The sequence below is a fragment of the Myotis nattereri genome (genome assembly GCF_964212035.1).
Source record: "Myotis nattereri genome assembly, chromosome: 6".
Classification (NCBI taxonomy): Eukaryota; Metazoa; Chordata; class Mammalia; order Chiroptera; family Vespertilionidae; genus Myotis; species Myotis nattereri.
In genome coordinates, this window is record NC_138081.1 from 45,514,225 (window position 1) to 45,521,957 (window position 7,733).

A 7,733-nucleotide genomic window follows, 5' to 3' on the forward strand; every position below is an offset into this window, starting at 1 on the left:
CCCAGTAGGAGGCAGCTGATTGATGTTTTTCTCTCATCGATGTTTCTAACTCTCTATTCCTCTCCCTTCCTCTCTGTAAAAAATCAATTATATATATATATATGTATATATAATCTCCTATCTAATAAAAGAGAAACATGGTAATTGGCATACAACCGCTACCCTTCCCATTGGCTAATCAGGGTGATATGCAAATTAAGTGCCAGCCAAGATGGCGGCCGGCAGCCAGGCAGCTTGAAACTAACATGAGGCTTGCTTGCTTCAGTGATGGAGGACTCCAACGTTTCCTGCCTGCCGCTGCAGGCCTCTGAGCTGGCAGTTTGAAACATAGTTACAAAAATAGAAGCTAAACAAAACCCCAGAAACCAGCTTTCAGCTAGCCGGGATCTCAGACCTGGAGTTGGTACAGAGTTTCGATTGTAGAACCTAAACAAACCAGATACCTGCTTTCAGAAGCGGAGGCCTAAGAGCTGGAGCCTCAGAGCTAAAGCTGGCTCAGAATAAAAAAAGAAAAAAAAAGAAAAAAAGGAGCAGTTGGGAGCTTCAGTCCCAGCCTGAAAACAGCCCTCAGCCCCTCACCCAGACTGGCCAGGCACCCCAGTGGGGACCCCCCACCCTGAAGGGTGTGTGACCAGCTGCAAACAGCCATCATCCCCTCATCCAGGCTGGCCAGGCACCCCAGTGGGGACCCCCACCCTGATCCAGGACACCCTTCAGGGCAAACCAGCCAGCCCCCACCCATGCACCAGGCCTCTATTCTATATAGTAAAAGGGTAATATGCCTCCCAGCACCGGGATCAGCGGATCCGCGAGGTCTCCCAGCACCCGAATGAGCATGACAGGGGGCAGCGCCCAAACCCCCTGATCGCCCTGCGGCTGGCTCTGTTTGTGACAGGGGGCGGGGCCACAAACTCCCTGTTGGCCCTGCTCTGTTCCTGACAGGGGAAGGCGCCCCAACCCCCTGATTGGCCCTGCTCTGTGCGTGACAGGGGGTGGCGCCGCAACCTCCCCATCGACCCTGCCTTGAGTGTGACAGGGGGTGGTGCCCCAACCCCCCAATCGGCCCTACCCTGAGCGTGACTGAGGGTGGCATCGCAACCTCCCAATTCGCCCTGCTCTGTGCATGACAGGGGGCGGCGCCCCAATTCCCCAATCGGCCCTGCTCTGAGCCCGACCAGGGGCTGCACCTAGGGATTAGGCCTGCCCTCTGCCACCCGGGAGCAGGCCTAAGCCAGCAGGTCGTTATCTCCTGAGGGGTCCCAGACTGCGAGGGCACAGGCTGGGTTGAGGGACCCTCTCCCCCCCCCCCCCCCCGAGTGCACAAATTTTTGTGCACCGGGCCTCTAGAATATATATACAATAAAGTGTACATTTTTATTTATTTCAGAGAGGAAGAGGAAGAAACATCAATGAGAATCTTTGCCTGCCTCCTGCACACTCAACCACTGAACCACACTACCCAGACAACAAAACTTTTATTTACATCTTTAATTCTTTTGGTCCATTATTGCTCTGCTTTTCCTGGTTAGTTTACCCATAATTTTGGATTAATCCACTGATCTGCTTTCTGCTCCCAGCCATGCAGACAAGCCCCATGGGAGAATAGTGAAGGATTTATATTCATTAACTGTTAAAATCAGTTTTCAGCCTCAGCAGCTTAGCACTGCAAGGCAAACCTGTAAGAAGTCTGTAAATTCCTCTTCTCTAAATCCAGTGTCTGATGAAAACCCTTATAACACTTCCTAAATTTATCCCATTTTGTCCTGAAGACCACTTTGCCTGATACTTTACAAAGTTGTCATCAGATATTTGCCTAGTTCTCACCCTTGCTTTTCATTCCTGAACTCCTTGCTTTTCATTCTAGTTTCCGTTCCAGATATGGCAGTTGGACTTGACAACAAATTTGTTTCCCAGTTTTTGTCCCTTGGCACAAAACTATCTCCACGATTTGAACTAAACCTGGAATGTCCTGCTCTTGGAATGTTCCAGGACTCAACTCTTGGACCACTTCTCCTCTCTATTTATATTCACTCTCTTGCTGATCTCATCTAATATTATGACTTTAAATATACCATCCACATGTTAATGACTCCAATTTTATTTCTCCAGCTCACACCTCTCCCCTGAAACTCCAGACAATCTCATTTGGGAGTTTGCCATCTAAAATTTAACATGTTCAAAATCAAGCCTCTACAAGAGAACATTTTTGGGAGAGGACAGTCATTATCTTGACTGTAGTAATTTGATGGGTGCATGCCTGTGTAAAATCTCAGTGGATAGAGCCTTGGCCTGTAGACTGAAGGGTCCGGGGTTTGATTCCGGTCAAGGGCACATGCCCAGGTTGCAGGCTCCATACCCAGTGTGGGGCATGCAGGGGGCAGGCAATGAATGATTCTCTTATCATTGATGTTTCTTGCCCTCCCTCTCTGAAATCAGTATATTAATCCATCTGACTGTGAAAAATCTCAATTCTGAGACTAAGTCCTTATTTCCCATTATAACTCAGCCACACAGTGGACAAGTGGTAGAGTGGCCAGGACTTGAGACTAAGGAAGTTCTTATTAAAACCACAATGGTCCATAAGATTTCAAACTTCACTGTACATTTGTTTTGATCCAATCTCTGTACATAACCAAATACATATAACCAGTGAGGTAGAGTGAGAACAAGGGTAGTGGCAATTCAGTGAAGCAATTTTAATTATGCTTTAAGCATTGTTTGGACCTAAAATCAAATTTTCAGGAGGAAAAATATAGGGACTGGCAAAGGACAAGCACACTATCCCAGTAGCCTGGAATTAAAAGGCTCTAACTGGGAAACTGCTGGGAGAACCATAAAAGCAGCCAAAAGCAGTTTCATACTGGCTGGGCAAATGGCGAGGATTATGAAGCACATAATCAGTTCAGAGGGCACTTGAATGGGAAGCCAGGCGCAGTAGGATATTGGATTTCTGGCAATGGAACTAATTTTAGAAAACACCAAATGGTAGGTTTGAACCAACTGAACTTTAAGATAACCTGGGAGCATGGTGTAAGACAGGAAATTCTTACCAGCTAGTCACTAAAGGCAGACGTGTATCTTCTTTTGACTTCTGAAACCAGTCCTAAACAAGCAGGCCTACCAGTGTCATTCTTTTAGGTCTCGAAGCCTTGAGTCTCCATTGAATTCCCTATTAATTTAGAGGGCAAATCCCTCAGGTCCCTAGTCTTGGCCAGTAGCTGCCTGTTTTATTCCCAAGCCGGCATTCATAAACCAGAAAGCATTTTACAGCAAGAACTCTTGTGAAATGAGAAATCCCACCCCGGCGTCTACTAAATGAACTAGTAATTTTAATTAAAGTGGACATGAACTTTCAAGCTAATTACACTAAAATTGTTACCTTTTTGCACCCAACTCATTTTTTTTTTAAAAAAATATATTTTATTGATTTTTTACAGAGAGGGAGAGGGATAGAGTTAGAAACATCGATGAGAGAGAAACATCGATCAGCTACCTCCTGCACACTCCCCACTGGGTATGTGCCTGCAAACCTGGGACCACTGGGTCCACAGGCCGATGCTCTATCCATTGAGCAAAACCAGTCAGGGCCCAACTCATTTCTTGTCCAGGTGTGGATCCTGCAGTCAATAAGGCTAAATATGACACCACCTTCGACTGAAAACATGTTTTAGGGGACTCCAATGACTAGCTTCTTACAACTCTAAATAAATCCTTGCTAAAAGCATTAGTAATGCACTTTTCTAATATTTTAGTCTTACCCTCCCCACTCATCTCAGGTTCTGGAGCATCTTAGCTCAGCGCTTCTATCTAAATCTCACACTGGAGCTGGCCGAGTCACAAATTCACTTGTTCCACCACCAGAGACACTTTGTCTCCCACAGTACTGCTATCTCTATGGCTTGTGTAAAAATGGTTGACAATATCAAGATATCTTGCTTTTCACTTTCCTTGGTATTTTACATTACTGACATAGAAGACCTGAACTCTGGCAGAACCTAATACAATGCAATAAAGTAAATGCACATTATAATCTATTAACTAAGGAAATGTAACATTACAAGAATTGGGAGAGAAAGAAGCAAAACCAGAAGTGCAGGAAAAGGTCAGAGGGGTAATTTTGTCTATTTCACAACTTTGCCTTGCTTTGAAGTTTGCCAGCTCTGATTAAGGGTAGTTACTTGTCTGAAAGTTTTGTGTAGGATGCCAATTAGTCTTTTACCATTCATTGTTCACTTAAAACTTACTGTATAACCAAGTATCAGGTAATTAGGGTGCCTATAAAACCATTAAATGGACCTTACACACTACTTACTACTGATTTCTAAATACAGTGGGGCCTTGACTTACAAGTTTAATTCGTTCCATGAGACCTCGTATGTCAAATCAAAAAGTGAACGAGTGAGACACGTGATGCTGGGCTGATGTTGTGGCGTTCACTGTGATGTTCGCTGTGCCAACTAGCGGTGGGGTATCTGAAGCTGGCTCGTAACCCAAATTTTAGCTCGCAACTCAAAGCAAAAAATCGGCCGAGACAGCCCGTATCTTGAAAAACTCGTTAGTCGGGACACTTGTAAGTCAAGGCCCCACTGTACATGTAGTTAATGCAACTAATAAGGTCACAAACAATGCCATTTAATTACTGATCTTATATCAGAGCTGCAATATTCAAGAATGCAATTGTTGCATTTTTTAGACAGTCTCATTGAATACTTACCCAAAGGTGTACTTTATCTCTAAGGATTTATCTAAGGTCAGTCTTTCTCATTTCTTTGGGTAATATCAGGATACTCACAATGTTAATTGCTTTTTCTCATTGAAACAATGTTTCAAGGCCTCTTAATTTCCCAAACTGAATTTCTTGCACCTGGTTTTATAATGTGCAGATACCCCAAATACTAAGCCCTTTTAATTTTAGTTCATTTTAATACGGGTGCAAGGAACATTTTCAGAGCCTTTCCTGACTATATGGGTTCAAAATAGAATTCTTCTGAGGCAAGAAAACATTTTAGGGAAAGAATGACTGCTCACGAAGAAAAAATTTGGCTTTTTGATCCTGATATTTAAATGTGAGGGCTTGGGAGCTATTTAGGTAAAATAATCATGAATGGGGATCTAATCACCTGGGACAGATCAGATGCCATTACTGTTTACACTAAATCCATTCTGTACAATGTTTGACTAGTTCTAACCCAAATTATTTTCAGCGACCTTCCTTGTGACCTTAAACTGCCACACTGTGTCCCTCTTTAGTCTCATCATTACTCTCCATTTTTTAGTGTAAACATTCTTTCAAATTACAATTAAACCCCGAACCCCATTAAAGGCTGTCTTTCCATCTTGCTTTCATCTCCATTAAACAACATAAACTTTTACACAGCTTTAATTACACATTTTACATTTAAATACTTAACCAACAGGTAAGACATTCATCCAATTAGTTATTTGATTACAAGACTCCTTAACTGGGGGAAAAAATTCCATTACAAATAGTTTGACATGCACTCCTAGAAACAGAGCTAGAATGTAATCTACTAGTTAACAGGTTGTGGGCCTCCAGGACAGTGTGACATGACTAAAAAAAATACTCCAGATAATCTTGATCTGCATGTTTTCTTTCCATGTCCATAAAATGAAGATCACCAGTTTTCCATACAATAGGCAGATAAATCTTGTAACACCTAGAAAAAGAAAATACTTCAGATTTACAAACCTACCAATATCAGAACTTATTAAAATTTATTTCCAAAAAGGCTATTGTCCTTAAAATGGTCTATCTCAGAAGCCAGATCCGTATTAAGTTTTTTCAACAGAAATTCAGGTTCGGGATAGGATCATCACAGATAAGACCGAGGACACAATATTGACTGTTAAGCAAAAATGTGACTCACAGAAATGGTTACAGCTTAAAAACGTCACAGCAAACTGGCCTCTTTCAACAGGCAGACAGCGACCTCTCACTGTTGGCAGAGAAAACAAAACAAAAGCTATTGTGAGGTAGTTTCCCCCTTGCAGGTAACAAAAATTCATTTCATTTTTCATACTGGTCTTATTTCAGAAGCCGAATCCGTATATGCTTTTCTTCAGGCAATCAGCTTCGGGATAGGTTTCATCATTGATTAGACCATAAACCAAAACATTAAAAGGCAAGCACTTTCTTGTAAGCCACACAACTTACTTCAAAATAAATCTGACAGCCAGTGACATCCACAGCTTCATTAGTATTCACCAACTCCCAGGATGCTGTCCAAGAACAAAAATATTTCATTTAGACTCCATATAGACTGAACATACGCTGAATCAAAATACTAGTCCAACACTCACATACATACATACCTGGCAAGATCGTCAGGTCTGAGCCAGGTAATTTTCCAGCGAATATTCTCCCATAAGTTTTGGAATTTTCCTTTGCATCTAATAAGAAGGAAGCAAATTTCAAATGATGCACCATCTTTTATTCTTGTAAATCAACAGGTTTATTTCACCTGTTTAAAAACTAACCTCTCAACAGCACTTACCTTAGCATCTTCACGAAACGGCTTCGTTACACCGAGCGCCATTGTTCCTGCGGGGAATCAATATATTTAAAACTAAGCACTCTAACGGAATAGAGTTCAAGGTGTTCACTACTAAAAAAAAAAAACCACCAAAAACAAAAAATCCCTCCCCGCTTTAGTGATCCGATTTGCACACAGCGCCACCTGGCCACCATACAACTCAGTCTCCGGCAAAATCAGGGCCTGTCCATTTTGAAATGACCGTTTTATCCGACGACATCAGACACTTGCCTTAAGGTAAAACTTAGCTCCTAGCCCCAAATCCTGGGAATGTGGTTTTCCTGCCGCTGCTCAGGCTCAGCCAGCCGGCTGCCCGGGTTTAGGAACCAGGCCGCGCGCAGCGCCGATGGCCACCAGCAGCCTCCAGCCTAAGCTCGAAGCGTGAGCCACCACGACTCGGGACACGTGGCAGCCCGGCTGCGTCTTCCCCACTTGCCAGTTCTCAATATAAAACACTGAGCTCATTCGAATCAATAAGTCTTCTCACAATTCTGCAGCTTCCAACTGAAGCTCCGGCCTCCAGTGCCCGCGGAACCCTAGCCCCCCCCCCCGCCCCCCCCACCTACTCACCAAAGACATAAGACCATGCCCGGAGTCCAGACGCAAAAGAGCGAGCTGTGCTCCCAGCAGCTCCCTATATAGCCTCCCCCGAGCGAGACCGAGGCCGCCCCTCCCTCGCACAGCTATTGGACGCGAGAGAAGGCGGGGGCGTGGCCTTTCCGGAGGGAGAACGCGCGTGGCGGCTCTTTTCTTTGGGGGGACTCGTTCCGGGCGTGGTGCGCGCGCCGCCCGCCCACAGCTCGCCCGCCCGCCCGCCCGCCCGCCGCGTGCCCGCCCGGTCCTCGGCGCGCGCCCGCTGCCGCGCCGCTCCTGGTCCCTCCCGAGGCTGGCTCTACGTGGCGCGGGAGTGGCGCCAGAATTCAAACGGACAGGCGTGGTGGGAGGCAAGGCTGCTGCCTGCCGCGAGCCAAGTCCACCCAGGACGGACCAGACGGCTCGGGATGAGCGTGGGCTGGCGTTGTGCAGGGTAGGGCGGCCTCAGCCTCTGATGCTCTCGAGAAGTTGGGTTGGCTGGCGCCTGGAGGAGGTGCCGCCCAGCGGCCGCTGCGCGCCCGGACGGAGAAATTGGCGGGTGGAATTGCTCGGGTGGAGAAAGTATGTGAGAGCGCCCCGTTTCTT

General features: G+C 45.5%; 1 long non-coding RNA gene across 1 annotated transcript; it reads right to left on the reverse strand.

Annotated features, from left to right (window-relative positions):
• Positions 1-5,364: 5,364 nt before the first annotated feature.
• On the reverse strand, positions 5,365-7,360 carry LOC308521720. The gene is made up of 6 exons (XR_013996188.1): positions 7,125-7,360; positions 6,516-6,562; positions 6,334-6,411; positions 6,176-6,240; positions 5,889-5,957; positions 5,365-5,678 (listed from the first exon to the last, which is right to left on the reverse strand). It is a non-coding gene; the product is annotated as an uncharacterized lncRNA (long non-coding RNA).
• Between the last annotated feature and the right edge of the window lie 373 nt (positions 7,361-7,733).